Source organism: Macaca mulatta, chromosome 3 (genome assembly GCF_049350105.2).
Source record: "Macaca mulatta isolate MMU2019108-1 chromosome 3, T2T-MMU8v2.0, whole genome shotgun sequence".
NCBI classification, from domain to species: domain Eukaryota; kingdom Metazoa; phylum Chordata; class Mammalia; order Primates; family Cercopithecidae; genus Macaca; species Macaca mulatta.
Window position 1 is genome coordinate 135,534,903 of NC_133408.1, and position 19,268 is coordinate 135,554,170.

General features: G+C 39.3%; 1 pseudogene; it reads left to right on the forward strand.

The window, feature by feature from the left end:
* The first annotated feature begins 2,037 nt into the window (after positions 1 to 2,037).
* Positions 2,038 to 2,780, forward strand: LOC100430834 (elongation factor 1-delta pseudogene; annotated as a pseudogene).
* The last annotated feature ends 16,488 nt before the right edge of the window (positions 2,781 to 19,268 follow it).

The following is a 19,268-nucleotide window of genomic DNA, read 5'->3' on the forward strand; positions in this document are numbered from 1 at the left end:
TTCCATGTTTGTCTGTTCCTCATCTTCTGCCAATGTGCTGGCAACATGATTCCTTAAGTCTCTCACAACACTTGCAATGATGGCTACGAACCCAGCCAAGCAGAGGAAGGCAGCTTCTTCAGAAGCTTAAAATAAATTTGGTCTCATAAAATAATAAAGGAATGGGACACACAATTCACTTATTGCCTTTGTCTTTAGAGAAAGGTATATTCTTTGGTGTGAGGTAAAGAATCAAATCAACATTATATTCCTCTGTGTAAATCAATCATATGACAGCAGTGATTAAAAAACTTGAATACAAGAACACTTTATATAAATAAAATAAAGAATTATTGACTCCAAATTCAGCTGAGCTGCACCTCTAAACCCTTTTATGGTGCAAACAAAACCTTTAAGCATTTGATTCTTAGCCTCTCTCTTCATTCTTCTAGTAGGATTCCAACTGTGATTTGTCCGATTTTGTAACATTATTATCAGATCTGGACTGACTGTACTAATTATTCTCCTGAAAGGTGCCAAGCTTTGATCATGCAATAACAATATTTTGTTCCTATTGAAATGATTTTAAAAACTGATTCCATCATACTATTTCTTTTGCTTATTGTTTGTTTGTTGTAGAAAATGGGGTTTGTTTTGGTACAATTTTGGGATGCATGACAAATGCTCCTTTGAACAGTGTATAAACGTGCATAGACCATAACTGAAGACTCAAAGTCTGTTACTCTGGGCTTCTTGGTCTTTTAAATTTGTGTGGTACAAGGAGCCTCCAGCTACCTTTATTTTGTTGCTACTACTACTGCCAAATATAGCAAAACTAAGACATTGCTTCGAGTTATGTCCTAGTAGTTTGTGTTAGTGTTGTAACTTAGCTTCTCTATTCTAGTTCATTCTCATAGCTCTGTGGATATCTTGATGCTTTCCATACTAATCATGGTCATAAATATACTATAGAAAATAGTTATGTACAATAGTTATTGCTCTGTTATTATGAAATAGGTTCATTCCGTGGCTAAGATTTTTCTTTTCTTTTTTTTGTAAACAGTCCTTGAAATTTAATTATATGTTAGTCACTCCGATAAAAAGTTAACAGACCAAATACTTTTGAGGTAAATGCAACCAACTCATATTAAACAATGATGTCTTACTCTCAGGCTTTCCCTGAACTTCCACATCAGTTAACAAACCTGGTTGTTTATCAAACTTAATGCAATTGAGCTTCTCAATTTTAATGTTTGTACAAAATACTTGGGGATCTCACTAAAATGCACATTCTGTTTTAGAAGGGCTAGGGTGTGACCTGAAATTCTGATTTCCAATAGTGATAGCCATGCTGCTTTTTCAAGGTATAAATTCTATGCTTATTAAATAATGGAACCAGAAAACTGGCTTAAAACCCAGATTCTTGGGCTCTGTACCTTACTAAATCAGAATCTCCATAGAAATCTAATGTTTTAAAAATTCCTCTATTAAGTCTGATGGCTAGCAAAGTGATGAACCACGAACTATGAAACACAATGTAAAGAGCTCAACAGGTTAAGCCACAATGTCCAATTTCTAATGAACTATTCTCATATCTAATTTCCTCCTGAACATTGCGGGAAGCTGGTCTAATTAAGCACTCTTCAGGATTAGGCTTCTAAAATAATAGTCTGCCTGATAATTCAGTACTTATTCAGAAAACACTTTTCCCTCGGCTATTCTCTTAATCTAAGATAGGACATTTCTCATAGTAAGCCTCTGGAAGCCCGTGGACACTGTGATGACAGAGATGGGCTGAAAGTGTCCTTTCCCACCTCTAACTAGCTTTTCTCTGTTTTCATAGCATGTAAGAGCAGGCTTGGGATCTGAGGCAGTTCCCAGAGCAGCTAATTCCATCATGCACAATTTCTTAATGTAAATAAAAACTTGTCATAGTCCATTATACAGAGGGATTCCAATTTGATTAACAATATCTGTAATACTGGCCCTCTCCTCAGGCGTCACGTGCCTGCCGATTCCTCCTCTCTGGTCCCAGCGTCGTTGGCTGGCGTCAGAGAAATGTCTACAAACTTCCTAGTACAAGAGAAGATCTGGTTCCACAAATTCAAATATGATGACGCAGAAAGGACATTCTAGGAGCAGATAAACGGGACTGTGGCCGGCGCCTCCTGCCACAGCTCGGTACCCAGGGCCTCCAATGGCCCCAGAGGAGACGACAGCAAGCTCGACGTCCCGAGCGCCAGCCTGGAAGTGGAGAACCAGAACCTGCGAGGCGTAGTGCAGGAGCTACAGCAGGCAGTCTCCAAGCTGGAGGCCTGGCCACCTGGCCACAGCCCAGCAGACCCAGCACGTGTCTCCCATGCACCAAGTGGAACCCCCGGCCAAGAAGTCTGCCACACCAGCAGAGGATGACAAGGACGATGACACTGACCTGTTTGGCAGTGGCAATGAGGAGGAGGACAAGAGGGCAGCGTGGCTGCGGGAGGAGCGGCTGCGGCAGTACACGGGGAAGAAGGTGAAGAAGCCCACGCTGGTGGCCCAGTCCTCCATCCTGCTGGATGTCAAGCCTTGAGATGATGAGATGGACATGGCCCAGCTGCAGGCCTGTGTGTGCTCCATCTAGTTGGAAGGACTGGTCTGGGGGCTCCAAGCTGGTGCCCGTGGGCTACAGTATCCAGAAGCTGCAGATTCAGTGTGTGGCAGGGGATGACAAGATGGGGACAGACTTGCTGGAAGAGGAGATCACAAAGTTTGAGTAACATGTGCAGGGTGTCGACACAACAGCTCTCAAGAAGATCTGAAGCCTGTGGGTGTGTGCGCGCGCGCGTGTGCGTGCATGCACGTGTGTGTGAGGCCCTGCCAGGATTAAAAACAGACCAGTGGCTGGGCGCGGATGCTCACGCCAGCACTTTGGGAGGCCCAGGCGGGCAGATCACGAGGTCAGGAGATTGAGACCATCCTGGCTAACACAGTGAAACCCCGTCTCTACTAAAAATACAAAAAATTAGCCAGGCATGGTGGCAGGCGCCTGTAGTCCCAGCTACTCGGGAGACTGAGGCAGGAGAATGGTGTGAACCCCAGAGGCAGAGCTTGCAGTGAGTGGAGATCGCACCACTGCACTCCAGCCTGGGCGATAGAGCAAGACTCCGTCTCAAAAAAAAAAAAACAACAAACAAACAAAAAACAAAACACGGAGACTGGCAAAACAAAACAAAACAAATGATCAAAAAACCAGTATCTGTAATACTGATAATTTGTTTCTGATATTTTTCAAATATCCTATGATACTGTAATAAATACCTTTATACATCAATCTTTGTCTAATTTTTTAATTCTTTAAAATATATTCTAATAGAGGAAATACTTGATCAAATTATTTTATGGCTATTATTATAGTCAAACAGAATTGTGAAGAGGTTGCACCAATTTATAATTCTAGCAGGACCATATAGAAATGTCTCTTTTACTTCATCCTTGCTAACAGTGAGGCAGCAATTTAAACTATGCCATCAGTTTTTAAACTTCACTAACTTGGTAGGAAAAATTAGGAGTATTAAACTGCGTATCTTTTACTACTGATATTCAACACTTTGATACATATTAACCATGTGAATTTCTATGTTTAAAATTATTTTTCATACCCTAATGTGTGTGTGTGTGTCTATATATATATATATCTTTATTTGTGTTTATCTGCATTCATTTATTTTAATAATAGTAATAATAATACATACGGGCCAGGAATTGTGCCAAGACCTTTACAGTTTTCATTATATTTAATTCTCACCATAATTCTCACTTAGTTTAAACTAAGACCATGATATCGATACCATTATTATCTCTATTCTACACACAAAGGCACAGAGATGTGGAGCAGCTGATGTACCTGCCCAAAGCCACAGTCTTAGTTTAAACTGAGTTGAGTTTAACACGGGATTGATTGACACAGAGCAGACCATGCTCTGTGAAATTTAACAAACAGTGTCCCTAGTTTGTTGTTTCTTTTTCATTTTATTCTTTGGACTAATATTACTTTTCAATTTGCATGTAGAAAATGCTTTGTGATTTCCTCTACTCTTTGGTTTTTAGTTGTTTTGTTTGCTTACTTTGTTGTAAGTTTAAAATAACAGTTCATATAAATCCATGCTTTCTCTTCCTAAGGACTGTGATTGCCTAGCATGACAGCCAAGGCAAAGGCAAGTCTAAACTTATTAAGCCTGCCGGGATGGTTCATAGCCCAAGACAACTCACACCCTATCCATAGATTTTTCTCTATTCCCCTGGGGGAATCTGTTCCCTGAGTGAGCAAACCCACAGTGTTGACTCCTCATGTGCCCATATTAGGAGAGTGTACTCATCCACTGAATCACTGATCACCGCATATGATACAGTGGCTTTGTTGTGTTCTGGGATCTCTGTTTAGCCCCTCATGAAAAACTGTGCTACTCACTGATTTTCTTCCAATATTTGCCAACATAGAGTACCAGTGGTGTCAAAATTACACTAAAATCCAGCCATTTCCTTTTTATTATACCTTAATACTAGGCAGTGTTAATTAGACCTTCCTCTTTTTCCTTTGTACTTGCACTTTGGCTTATTTAAAAAAATATATATGGTGCAAGATTGTTGTTCCTCATGCTATTAATATATATACAATACTGTTTGAATACAAATAGTATTATTTGTACACTATTATATTAAAGTTTATACACAAAGTACTATTTGAATTTGAAAAATAAACTAATATTTTCGTTTCACTGTTACTCCATATCATTTTGTTAAGCAAGAGTATGAAAAAACAAAAGGTATAATCCTATCAGCTCATTAATAATTTGTAGCCATAATCTTCTAGTAATTTTTTGTACAAATTTTAAAAGTAAAATTATGATCATCTTCTTGTGATAACTCAGAATTCATGGTTTGGTGTCCACATTCTGTCCATGTATCTTTAATTTTCTCTCACAAAACTTATCTCTTCCTATTTTACCTTTATTTTCTTTCAAAGCTTCTGACATTAGTTACTGATATCAACAATTAAGTGTAGAGCAGTTGAATTTTGCTTTCAGTGTTATTACTGATATTACTGATTTTGCTATAGCTTTTTTAGTTGATTTCCATTCTGTTCTTATTTCATTTATTCTCTGTCCAGCTTACTAAAATTTTTAAAGAAAATTTATTGTTAATAAAAAAGGTTTCAAAATGTTTCTATTTCATGTACCAAATAATTTTTAGATATACCTCTTATATGTGAATTTTCAGGACAATGCTTTCATCATCACAACTTGTTAGAATTGTTTCACCAATTCTGATTAAGTCTGGGGTCCTGCAAGCAGACTCTGTGATGAAAATTTTTGGACGGGGGGGCACGCCCAAGATGGCCAAATAGGAACAGCTCCAGCCTCCAGCTCCCAGTGTGAATGACACAGAAGACGGTGATTTCTGCATTTTCAACTGAGGTACCGGGTTCATCTCACTGGGACGTGTCGGACAGTTGGTGCTGGTCCGCAGGTGCAGCCCGACCAGCGAGAGCTGAAGCAGGGTGAGGCATCACCTCACGTGGGAAGTGCAAGGGGGAAGGGAATTCCTCCTCCTAGTCAAAGGAAATTGACACACACAACACCGGGAGAATCGGGTAACTCTCACCCTAATACTGCGCTTTACCAAGGGTCTTAGCAAACGGCACACCAGGAGATTATATCCCACACCTGGCCCAGAGGGTCCCACGCCCACAGAGCCTCCCTCATTGCTAGCACAGCAGTCTGAGATCTAACTGCAAGGTGGCAGCGAGGCTGGGGGAGAGGCAACCACCATTGCTGAGGCTTAAGTAGGTAAACAAAGCCGCCTGGAAGCTCGAATTGGGTGGAGCCCACCACAGCTCAAGGAGGCCAGCCTGCCTCTGCAGAATCCTCCTCTGGGGACAGGGCATAGTTAAACAAAAAGCAGCAGAAACCTTGGCAGAGGTAAATTCCTGTCTGACAGCTTTGAAGAGAGCAGTGCATCTCCCAGAACAGAGGTTGAGATCTGAGAACGGACAGACTGCCTGCTCAAGTGGGTCCCTGACCCCTGAGTAGCCTAACTGGGAGACATCCCCCACTAGGTACAGACCGACACCTCACACCTCACACGGCGGGGTACACCCCTGAGACGAAGCTTCCAGAGCAAGAATCAGACAGCAACACTGGCTGTTCAGCAATATTCTATCTTCTGCAGCCCCTGCTGCTGATACCCAGGCAAACAGGGTCTGGAGTGGACCTCAAGCAAACTCCAACAGACCTACAGCTGAGGGTCCTGACTGTTAGAAGGAAAACTAACAAACAGAAAGGACACCCACAGGGAAACCCCATCAGTACGTCACCATCATCAAAGACCAAAGGCAGATAAAACCACAAAGATGGGGAAAAAGCAGTGCAGAAAAGCTGGAAATTCAAAAAATCAGAGCGCATCTCCCCCTCCAAAGGAATGCAGCTCACCGCCAGCAACGGAACAAAGCTGGACGGAGAATGACTTTGACGAGTTGAGAGAAGAAGGCTTCAGTCAATCAAACTTCTCAGAGCTAAAGGAGGAATTACATAACCAGTGCAAAGAAACTAAAAACCTTGAAAAAAGAATGGATGAATGGATAACTAGAATAATCAATGCAGAGAAGACCTTAAAAGAACTGATAGAGATGAAAACCATAAAACGAGAACTACGTGACAAATGCACAAGCTTCAGTAACCCACTCGATCAACTGGAAGAAACAGTATCAGCGATTGATGATCAAATGAATGAAATAAAGCGAGAAGAGAAGTGCAGAGAAAAAAAGAGTAAGAAGAAATGAACAAAACCTCCAAGAAATACGGGATTATGTGAAAAGACCAAATCTATGTCTGACTGGTGTGCCTGAAAGTGACGGGGAAAATGGAACCAAGTTGGAAAACACTCTGCAAGATATCGAGGAGAACTTCCCCAACCTAGTAAGGCAGGCCAATATTCAAATTTAAGAAATACAGAGAATGCCACAAGGATACTCCTCAAAAAGAGCAACTCCAAGACACATAATTGTCAGATTCAGCAAAGTTGAAATGAAGGAAAAAATGTTAAGGGCAGCCAGAGAGAAAGGTCGGGTTACACACAAAGGGAAGCCCATCAGACTAACAGCGGATCTCTCAGCAGAAACTCTCCAAACCAGAAGAGAGTGGGGGCCAATATTCAGCATTCTTAAAGAAAAGCATTTTCAACCTAGAACTTCATATCCAGCCAAACTAAGCTTCATAAGTGAAGGAGAAATAAAATCCTTTACAGATAAGCAAATGCTTAGAGATTTTGTCACCACCAGGCCTGCCCTACAAGAGATCCTGAAGGAAGCACTAAACATGGAAAGGAACAACAGGTACCAGCCATTGCAAAAACATGTCAAAATGTAAAGTCCATCGATGCTAGGAAGAAACTGCATCAATTAGTGAGCAAAATAACCAGCTAATATCATAATGACAGGATCAAGTTCACACATAACAATATTAACCTTAAATGTAAATGGACTAAATGGTCCAATTAAAAGACACAGACTGGCAAATTGGATAAAGAGTCAAGATCCATCAGTTTGCTGTATTCTGGAGACACATCTCACATGCAGAGACACACATAGGCTCAAAATAAAGGGATGGAGGAAGATCTACCAAGCAAATGGAGACCAAAAAAAAAGCAGGGGTTGTAATCCTAGTCTCTGATAAAACAGACTGTAAACCATAAAAGATCAAAAGAGACAAAAAAGGCCATTACATACTGGTAAAATGATCAATTCATCAGGAAGAGCTAACTATCCTAAATATATATGCACCCAATACAGGAGCACCCAGATTCATAAAACAAGTCCTTAGAGATTTACAAAGAGACTTAGACTCCTATACAATAATAATGGGAGACTTTAACACCACACTGTCAACATTAGACAGATCCATGAGACAGAAAGTTAACAAGGATATCCAGGAATTGAACTCAACTCTGCACCAAGCAGACCTAATAGACATCTACAGAACTCTCCACCCCAAATCAACAGAATATACATTCTTCTCAGCACCACATCGCACTTTTTCCAAAATTGACCACATAGTTGGAAGGAAAGCACTCCTCAGCAAATGTAAAAAAACAGAAATTATAACAAACTGTCTCTCAGAACACAGTGCAATCAAACTAGAACTCAGGACTAAGAAACCCAATCAAAACCGCTCAACTACATGGAAACTGAACAACGTGCTCCTGAATGACTACTGGGTACATAACAAAATGAAGGCAGAAATAAAGATGTTCTTTGAAACCAGTGAGAACAAAGATACAACATATCAGAATCTCTGGGATACATTTAAAGCATTGTGTAGAGGGAAATTTATAGCACTAAATGCCCACAAGAGAAAGCTGGAAAGATCTAAAATTGACACTCTAACATCACAATTAAAAGAACTAGAGAAGCAAGAAAAACACATTCAAAAGCTAGCAGAAGGCAATAAATAACTAAGATCAGAGCAGAACTGAAGGAGATAGAGACACAAAAAACCCTCCAAAAAATCAATGAATCCAGGAGCTGGTTTTTGAAAAGATCAGCAAAATTGATAGACCGCTAGCAAGACTAATAAAGAAGAAAAGAGAGAAGAATCAAACAGATGCAATAAAAAATGATAAAGGGGATATCACCACCGTCCCCAGAGAAATACAGACTACCATCGAGAATACTATAAACACCTCTACGCAAATAAACTAGAAAATCTAGAAGAAATGGATAATTTCCTGAACACTTACACTCTCCCAAGACTAAAACAGGAAGAAATTGAATCCCTGAATAGACCAAAGGCAGGCTCTGAAATTGAGGCAATAATTAATAGCCTACCAACCAAAACAATCTAGGACCAGACAGATTCACTGCCGAATTCTACCAGAGGTACAAGGAGGAGTTGGTACCATTCCTTCTGAAACTATTCCAATCAATAGAAAAAGAGGGAATCCTCCCTAACTCATTTTACGAGACCAACATAATCCTGATACCAAAGCCTCACAGAGCTACAACAAAAAAAAGAGAATTTTAGACCAATATCCCTGATGAATATTGATACAAAAATCCTCAATAAAATACTGGCAAACCGAATCCAGCAGCACATCAAAAAGCTTATCCACCATGATCAAGTGGGCTTCATCCCTGGGATGCAAGGCTGGTTCAACATATGCAAATCAATAAACGCAATCCAGCATATAAACAGAACCAAAGACAATAACCACATGATTATCTCAATAGATGCAGAAAAGGCCTTTGACAAAATTCAACAGCCCTTCATGCTAAAAACTCTCAATAAATTCGGTATTGATGGAACGTATCTCAAAATAATAACAGCTATTTATGACAAACCCACAGCCAATATCATACTGAATGGGCAAAAACTGGAAAAATTCCCTTTGAAAACTGGCACAAGACAGGGATGCCCTCTCTTACCACTCCTATACAACATAGTGTTGGAAGTTATGGCTAGGGCAATCAGGCAAGAGAAAGAAATAAAGGATATTCAGTTAGGAAAAGAAGAAGTCAAATTGTCCCTGTTTGCAGATGACATGATTGTATATTTAGAAAACCCCATCATCTCAGCCCAAAATCTCCTTAAGCTGATAAGCAACTTCAGCAAAGTCTCAGGATACAAAATCAATGTGCAAAAATCACAAGCATTCTTATACACCAGTAACAGACAAACAGAGAGCCAAATCATGAATAAACTCCCATTCACAATAGCTTCAAAGAGAATAAAATACCTTGGAATCCACCTTACAAGGGACGTAAAGGACCTCTTCAAGGAGAACTACAATCCACTGCAAGTGAAATAAAAGAGAACACAAACAAATGGAAGAACATACCATGCTCATGGATAGGAAGAATCAATATTGTGAAAATGACCATACTGCCCAAGGTAATTTATAGATTCAATGCCATCCCCATTAAGCTACCAATGACTTTCTTCACAGAATTGGAAAAAACTGCTTTGAAGTTCATATGGAACCAAAAAAGACCCCGCATTGCCAAGACAATCCTAAGCCAAAAGAACAAAGCTGGAGGCATCACGCTACCTGACTTCAAACTATACTACAAGGCTACAGTAACCAAAACAGCATGGTACTGGTACCAAAACAGAGATCTAGACCAATGGGACAGAACAGAGCACTCAGAAATAATACCACACATCTAGAGTCATCTGATCTTTGACAAACCTGACAAAAACAAGAAATGGGGAAAGGATTCCCTATTTAATAAATGGTGCTGGGAAAATTGGCTAGCCATAAGTAGAAAGCTGAAACTGGATCCTTTCATTACTCCTTATACAAAAATTAATTCAAGATGGATTAGAGACTTAATTGTTAGACCTAAAACCATAAAAACCCTAGAAGAAAACCTAGGTAATACCATTCAGGACATAGGCATGGGAAAGGACTTCATGTCTAAAACACCAAAAGCAACGGCAACAAAAGCCAAAGTTGACAAATGGGATCTAATTAAACGAAAGAGCTTCTGCACAGCAAAAGAAACTACCATCAGAGTGAATAGGCAACCTACAGAATGGGAGAAAATTTTTGCAATCTACTCATCTGCCAAAGGACTAATATCCAGAACCCACAAAGAACTCAAACAAATTTACAAGAAAAAAACAAACAATCCCATCAAAAAGTGGGCAAAGGATATGAACAGACACTTCTCAAAAGAAGACATTCATACAGCCAACAGACACATGAAAAAATGCTCATCATCACTGGCCATCAGAGAAATGCAAATCAAAACCACAATGAGATACCATCTCACACCAGTTAGAATGGCAAACATTAAATCAGGAAACAACAGGTGCTGGAGAGGATGTGGAGAAACAGGAACACTTTTACACTGTTGGTGGGACTGTAAACTAGTTCAACCATTGTGGAAAACTGTGTGGCGATTCCTCAAGGATCTAGAACTAGAAATACCATTTGACCCAGCCATCCCATTACTGGGGATATACCCAAAGGATTATAAGTCATGCTGCTATAAAGACACATGCACATGTATGTTTATTGCCGCACTATTCACCATAGCAAGGACTTGGAATCAACCCAAATGTCCATCAGTGACCGACTGGATTAAGAAAATGTGGCACATATACACCATGGAATACTATGCAGCCATAAAAAAGGATGAGTTTGTGTCCTTTGTAGGGACATGGATGCAGCTGGAAACCACCACTCTCAGCAAACTATTGCAAGAACAGAAACCCAAATACCACATGTTCTCACTCATAGGTGGGAATTGAACAATGAGATCATTTGGACTCGGGAAGGGGAACATCACACACCAGGTCCTATTTTGGGAAGGCAGAAGAGGGGAGGGATAGCATTAGGAGATGTACCTAATGTAAATGACAAGTTAATGGGTGCAGCACACCAACATGGCACATGTACACATATGTAACAAACCTGCACATTGTGTACATGTACCCTAGAACTTAAAGTATAATAATAAAAAAAAGAGAAAATTTTTATGCAGACATATACTAAAGTGTGCACTTGGGAACAACACTTCTATGGATATGAGGAAAGCAGGATTGGGCACTAGAGACCAACTGCAATTGTAATGCAATTGTAAAAGAGATGTCACCTGCCCCATGGTTTGCTTTGAGAATAATCTGACATGGAGGCAACTCTCACTCCTGCATTAATGAGTGAGGCGGATTCCTGGGAGGGGATAAAGCTCTGAGATCTCAGTAGCCAAAGGCCTCTCTGCTGGGAGAATAAGTACTTTGGTCCTGAATGAACAGTGCACCAAAAGATCTATTACCACCCACTTAGATCCATTTACTTCTTACTGTAAGTTGCAACTACTTTTGCAAAATTCTGCTTTGTCTCATTTCCTCAGGAAACTTAAAAGTTGAAGGTTAGTGGAACAGATCATAATCTCTGTTGATGCAGCTCATCTAAAAACTCATCATATCCCTCCTTTTGATTCTTCACGCCCATGGACAGAACCTCTGTTTCTCTATGTGGCATACCTGGTGAGATGCCCCAGACCTGAGCTCCCAGTCACTATGCCCTCATCAAGCCATGACTACTGCACTTTTTCACTTATTATCAAAATTGGTCATGAGAGTACCAAAAAAAAAAAAAAAAAAAAAAAAAAAGGGTGCACTGTGTCACCCGAGTATTAGGGGTGAACCTCCCTGTCCTGTAATATGACAGCTTCCCTACTGCCTCCTAATGATGAGGACAAATTACACCATCTGGGATGCTGATTCTTTCACTTACATGCATTACTTTGGGCTCAGGATTCTGAAGTGATTGAATGGCAACAATAGTTTAAAGTTCAACTGAACTCTTACTGTGTCTCCTGTTGAGAGCATATTTCCCTCTGGAAAGCATGTTCTCCAGATCAGGTTTTCTCAACCTTGGCACTACTGGCATTTTAATCCTGGTAATTCTTTGTTCTGGGCCCTCTAGTATATTGCAGGACATTTAGCAGCTTCCCTGGCCTCTAGTCACTAGTTTCCAGTATCACTCTTCAGTGGTGACAACCAAAAATGTTTACAGACACTGCCAAATGTACCTTGAGGGAAGGGGGTTGGGGGATGTAAAATCATCTCCAGTTGCTCTAAGCCCATAGAACCTAAAGTTGAGGGACTGGGGAATACAGATTTCAAACTGGGTCACTGGGAGTGATGTTACTTCTGTCCTTTGGTTCCAGGGCCCATAGACTTTACTATTTGAATAAATAGTATACAATAATGTTCATTAATATAGAATATATACCATGTTCTCATAGGGAATGGTGCCGCATCCTTGCAGGGTATCTTCTCTAAGCTGGTCTTACATCTCTACCTTCAAAAGATTACCCTTCACTCTATTTTTCCAGAACTTCTGGGAAATTCAGGAATCAGAAAGAAAAAAAAAGACACTTACTGGATCTGTGGACCTAGCGAAAACGTTGTAAGTCATACTTTGGTCAGGATTTAGCTTTTATTACTAAGTTCCCATACATGTCTACCTTAATTAATAATGGCACCATGATGACATTGAGACCTGGGTTATCTGTATACACTCAGACCTTGTGTCCTACATCCAAAGTTTCTATTTCCCTCTTCTCTATACGTAGTTTCCAAGTAAATAGTCCTAAGTTTATTTAGAAAACCACTGGGGCTATCATTGCTGTTTATATTTGCACTGGTGTTGCAGGATCTTTCCTATGGGGACTTGTGAATTCCAGTTTTAGAGCTGGCTCAAGTCTCAGAACTAGGCATAAGAATGTGACATTTTATTGGAAAGACTGCCTTCAGCCTCCTCATCTTCCATCTTTGATATATTATGACTGTATAGTTTACAAAGTATTCATGTTTGCTTTTCCACTATCTTGTGCCTAGGAACACTGTTCTCTTTTTTCAATAGTTCTCCACAGGGCAGAATCATGGACTGCCATTCAGACCTTTCAACCTATTATGGAAATTGCTCCCACCTGAATTCTGATGGTTAAATGTTGCCAGCTGGCCTCTATTATATCAGGGTCATTATTACTTTCAGGGAGCCCTGTTCCTAATCAGCATTTTCTATTTTGAACCTGGCCTACAGAGAACAACCACTGCTGAGCTTCTCACTGATACTGGTTTCCTCTCGCTAACATATTTCTTTGATAAATGGAGTGTCCTTTTGGCCCTCCCGTGGAACATAGGCTGGTAGATTTTTTTAAACCTTACTTAATATAGCCATTCCAGCATGCACACCTCATTGAGCTTTTTGAACCCTTCTTCTATATTTAGCTTAGCCCATCACTTTTTCTATACTTCCAAATGCAATCATAGTAGCATGTGAGCATTGTCTCATGGCGTCCCTGCCAGGCTATTAAATCTCATATTATGGAAGAACCCTTTGTTAGCCAAAATATAAGTCTCTTTACAGAGAACCAAAGAAACATTCTGACTCACATTTCACCTTAAATTGGCAATCATTCACATTCAGCCTTTCGTTTGTTTCTCTACCACATCCATAGCTTCCAACAACCATTTAATTTTGTAGTACTTAGTACCTTCCCCATATCTCTCAAATGCTTGAGAAATTTCATTAGCCCATACATTCTTTCCACAGGTATCCCATCCCACTTACCACAGGGGAGAGTTTTCATAACTGCATCACTACAGAATATCAAGAGCTATGGAAACACTACTGATTTTCAGAGATGGGGTCTTTGTTATCATCTGGCTGGTAGGTGATTCAATTCCCAATTTGCATTTTAAAGTTTATTTCCTGGTGCCATACACGGCACCAACTCTTTTTTTTTTTTTTTTTTTTTTTTTTTTGAGACGGAGTTTCGCTCTTTTTGCCCAGGCTGGAGTGCAATGGCGCGATCTCGGCTCACCGCAACCTCCGCCTCCCGGGTTCAAGCGATTCTCCTGCCTCAGCCTCCTGAGTAGCTGGGATTACAGGCATGTGCCACCACCCCGGCTAATTTTGTATTTTTAGTAGAGACAGGGTTTCTCCATGTTGGTCAGGCTGGTCTTGAACTCCCGAGCTCAGGTGATCCACCTGCCTCGGCCTCCCAAAGTGCTGGGATTACAAGCGTGAGCCACCGCACCCGGCGGCACCAACTCTTTTAGGTCAGATTTTCTGGAAATAAAATTTGAGATGGGTATTTGTGTATGAGGTATTTATTAGGGAGCACACTCTATTCAATACCTATAAGGCTCTGAAGAAGGCAGGACTGGGCAAGGAAAGAGGTTGAATTACAATGCAGTTACAGTGCTTCAGCTGAGCCCATGGGGAGCTCTGGAGCTAGCATGATTCTTCAGTGCCACCCCAATTTCAGGTAAAGAAGTATCATTAACCTTTTCTCTCCCTACATGTACAATTATCTCATGACTCATATCATTGATTATGAGTTGTCCTAGAAAAAAAGGTATGTAGGTTTAAGTGAGGCAGCTGCACCTGACCACAGGTAATTTCCACGTAGGAGTGCAATGCCAACAGTCCTGGCAGCTGGGGAAATGATAGCTTTGGTCCGGAAAGAAAAACCCAGTGGTAAACACAGCATCCACCATAGGTTTTCTTGTTTTCTTTGGCGTTTGATGAAAACCTATTCACACCACACATGATTAGCAGTATCACAAAAAGCTGCTCCCAGTTAAAGAACTAGAGAAAACTGTTACTCATACTCCATTTAAAATTGCACAGACCCTAGTTTCTTAACAAACCAACAAAAAACAATGCAAAGAAAATGCACAGAATTATAGATGAAAGTAAATTCATTAGGCTTCTTACTGCCATTATTACTTAAACATTTCTGTTGCTAAGGTTAAACATTAGGAAACCATAAAAAGAAGATAAATCTAGAACACAATGCAAACAAAAGTAAGGAAACAATAAATACAAAGGGAAAAATCAATGATGTAGAAGACAGGAAAACATAGAGAAAATGTTAGTAGTTAAAAGACAGAGAAACCCTGTGCTAAGGTTATGTACTATATGCCCCATTTACATGAAATTCTCAAAAAGGCAAATTATAGTGACAAAGTGAATCAGCGGTGACCTGGGGCCATGGTTAGGAAAGGCTATGGGGTGGAAAGGGGCAGGAGAAAACTTTTTAGAGTGAAGTACTCTTTTACTTGTGGTGATGGTTGCACAATTATATAACTTACCTACATTCACCAAACTGCGCACTTAAAATAAACAAATAGTATTGTTTTAAATAATACCTTAGTAAGCAAATGAGAGAAAAAAATATACTCCTATAACTGGTAAATAAAGATTCTAAAATAACATTAAGGGGGAATAAATATTTTTCTGAAGATTTCATAAAACAGAGGAGAAAGAACAGATATAAAACAAAGCTTCTTTAAAATCCTTTTTAAACCATCAGTTTTGCCTAGCATTTCACCCCTCAAAGCAGTTGCTACATTTCTTAAATACCTTTATTCCGCCTGTAGACTTGAACCTTCTTGGAGTTTCTCCAACACTATCTTGGGCTGAGTCCTCCTGAGTTATGTTCTTTCTTATATAAGATGATTTTGCTCTCTCTCAGCTTTTGTTGTTCGCAGCCTCATCCACCAAGTGCTTTTCTTTTCTAATCCGGGGACTATTTTGATATTCGTCCACCTCAGAACGGTAAAGACTGGGCCAGGCGCAGGGCCTCACTCCTGTAATCCCAGCACACTGGAGGCCGAGGTGGGCTGATCACGAGGTGAGAAGATCCAGATCATCTTGGCTAACACGGTGAAACCCCGTCTCTACTAAAAATACAAAAAATTAGCCAGGCGTGGTGGCGCGTTGGTGTACTCCCAGCTACTCAAAAGGTGGAGGCAGAAGACTCGCTTGAACCTGGGAGGCAGACGTTACAGTAAACCGAGATCGTGCATTCCACTCCAGCCTGGGCGACAGAGTGAGACTCCGTCTCAAAAAAAAAAAAAAAGCTGTCTCTCAGATGTTGCTTTTCTTACAACTGAATGTTTTAAAAAATAGCCGTCAAAAAATAATATTTTAAAAAGATTTTATCAACATTTATGGAAAAACTAATTGACTTCATTCATTGTAAATGTATGGTTTGCTTAAATGGTAGACAATGTGACAATTCACAGTAAGATTTAGTTGTAAAGGGTGACTGTAAATCAGAATAATACTTTATTTTTTGGATATTTTAAAACTATTATCCTATCTCTGCCTAATATATGATCTTGTTTGCTAAATAAAAGGCATGGGGAATTTTTATTAACCTATGTGTGTGTTCAAATATAATGTTTTTATCATTGAAGAGGAAATTGGAAATTGCTAAGCATAAGCAGCTTATGTTAGATGGAGTCATGACCCAGAAACTAATGTGAGAAAAAAAGCCAGGTATATCAGCAGCTTTCTCTAGCATGAAAGGAGGCTGCTTGTCAAATATCCCCAGAGGATTTTTAAACGTCCTTTCCCTCATCCTTTCAGGGCTACTGTAAACTGCTTTAGCACTTCACTGGACTCATACAAGGTTTTCTTTTCGGATTTATTTGCCAATCCAAAGCCTGCTCTATTTTGGAAGGTAAATGTATTGGAGAGAATAAAATATCTATAATATTAAAGACAGTTCCAAATAAGTGCAAATAAACATGCAAGCTCTGCCCTAGTAAATTTCACCACGTTCTACACAGAATAAGGATTATTTCATACTTGATCCACTGTATTGGTACTGGTTTTTGAAATAGATTCTAAAAATATATGTTTTGCTCAAATATAATGCAAGCATTTACCATGAAATATGCTTATTTAGATATTAGTTATTAAGACCTTAGACATTATGATGCTGATTTTGTTGAATCAAAGTCATAAGGGAAAGATCTCTGAAACAAAAATTCCACTTAAAACCTATCAGGCTATTTCATACACCTAGGTATTTCTCCAAACATGCTGACATAAGGAAAAACTCAGGCATTTTATAAAATAAAAATTAACAAATTTTCCACTTCTCACAAAACCGTCTACTACTCTAGGCAGTCACATTTAAGTAAGAGAAAAAAAGAAAGGAAAAGAGACACATATGTATAATAAAATCTCAACAACCAATCCAGTAAAAATTTAGCTCGTTTTATGAAAGATAGTTGCAGAAAATCACCAGATGCCTGTTACTGTGCTAGAAAATAAACCGCTTCTGTGGGATAGTTACTACCATCAAACCTCTTAGGAAGTTTAGTCACCAGTTCTCCCAGGTAGAGGAAAAGTCCATTCAGAACCAAACAAGCAGCAAGACTACCCTTGTTGGATGACCCACTTATTTTCTTAGATGTAGATATACTCCCCTTCAGGTCATAAATCGGTGAAGCCTGCACATAAATACAGACTTTTTATTATTTTGCTCTGAATTAAGATTTTTTTAGTTAACAGAATTGACGTTGCTATAATTAAGATTTAAGTTGACATTTTATTTTCACTGTATTTAACATTTATATAGTGTTAATTTGGGTACACTCAAGACATTGTTCTAAGTACTTTACCAATACTTGATATCACCAATAATGCATACAAGAAAACAGGAAAAGAAGTGTTATACTTAATTGACTTCCTCAAGGTCACACAGCAACTGGCAGAGCCAGAACTCAATCCAGGAATTCTTTCTTTGGAGTTCATGTTCTTTACTAACACACTATGCTGGATATTGTTATCTAATCTTATTTTTCAAATTCGTAACAAAAGTAAAAATCACTTTAAAAGAACTCAGTACCTGATTCATAATTTCTCTTTCCACTCCTTCTCCTGCCATTATCTCATATGATTCTGTGATGTCTGCTGTTAACCCATAAAGAACAACAGCCTTATGCCCAGTATGTTGACTCTTTATCTGCAGTAATACATAGAAAAGGCCCCTGGAGCTGTGCTCGTTGAGTCTGTATCCTAGTTCTGCCACTTACAAACCATGTAACTTTATGTAAAAGTTGCTTATTCTCTCCAGGACTCCATTCGGGTTGTTGAGAGGATTCAGTGAGTTAAAATTCATGAAGAGCACTTAGAAATAAGCACATAAATATTGCTATTATGATTACTTGCTCTTCTCAGTACAAATGCCCACTTCGTAAGAGTGTTGAAAGTTTTAGCTCAGACTTTCTTAGAAGCATTCAGCTCATTGCCAGGCACCAAGTAGTAGTTTTATAAATGGATGGGAGTTTCTTTTCTCCAAAATTCAGGCCCTCTTTCTCTCTTGCTGTCTAACTGGGCTCCTCCTTTCCCAAATTTTGAAGCAATTATGCAAAAAAGTTATATTTCAAAATGTAGGTCTGATTTACACTATGTCACATACAGAATAAAATTTTAAGTTTTAGAAACCAACGTCCTGTGAAATTTGGCACTAACCTCCTTTTCTTGCTTCATGTCTTTACTCTTCTTCATTCAGATACACAGTGTTCCTGTCACACCAGAGAAGTCACTTATCCAAACAAACTTGATACCTCTGTGCTGGTAATCTTACCTCCATTTCTACTTGAATATTTTGTTGAGTTACTACTTTTAGCATTGGCCCCATTCAAAAGTTTTCTATAAGTTCTCTTCAGTTCTCTCAAGACAGTTTATTATTTCTTCATCTGTACCCTAAAAGCATACCACTTAAAATCTTTCAATAGTTCCAATCACCTCCTATTATATTTTGTAATTAGTTGTATACCAATTTGAGTCAGGAGTAAATGCCATGTATACCCTCTCCACTAAGAATAATGCCTATAATGTAAAAAATTATCAATAAATATTTGTCATATACACAAAATATAGATTGAACACTTAATGATTCCTCAAGGACAATTTGAAAAAGGTAGCTA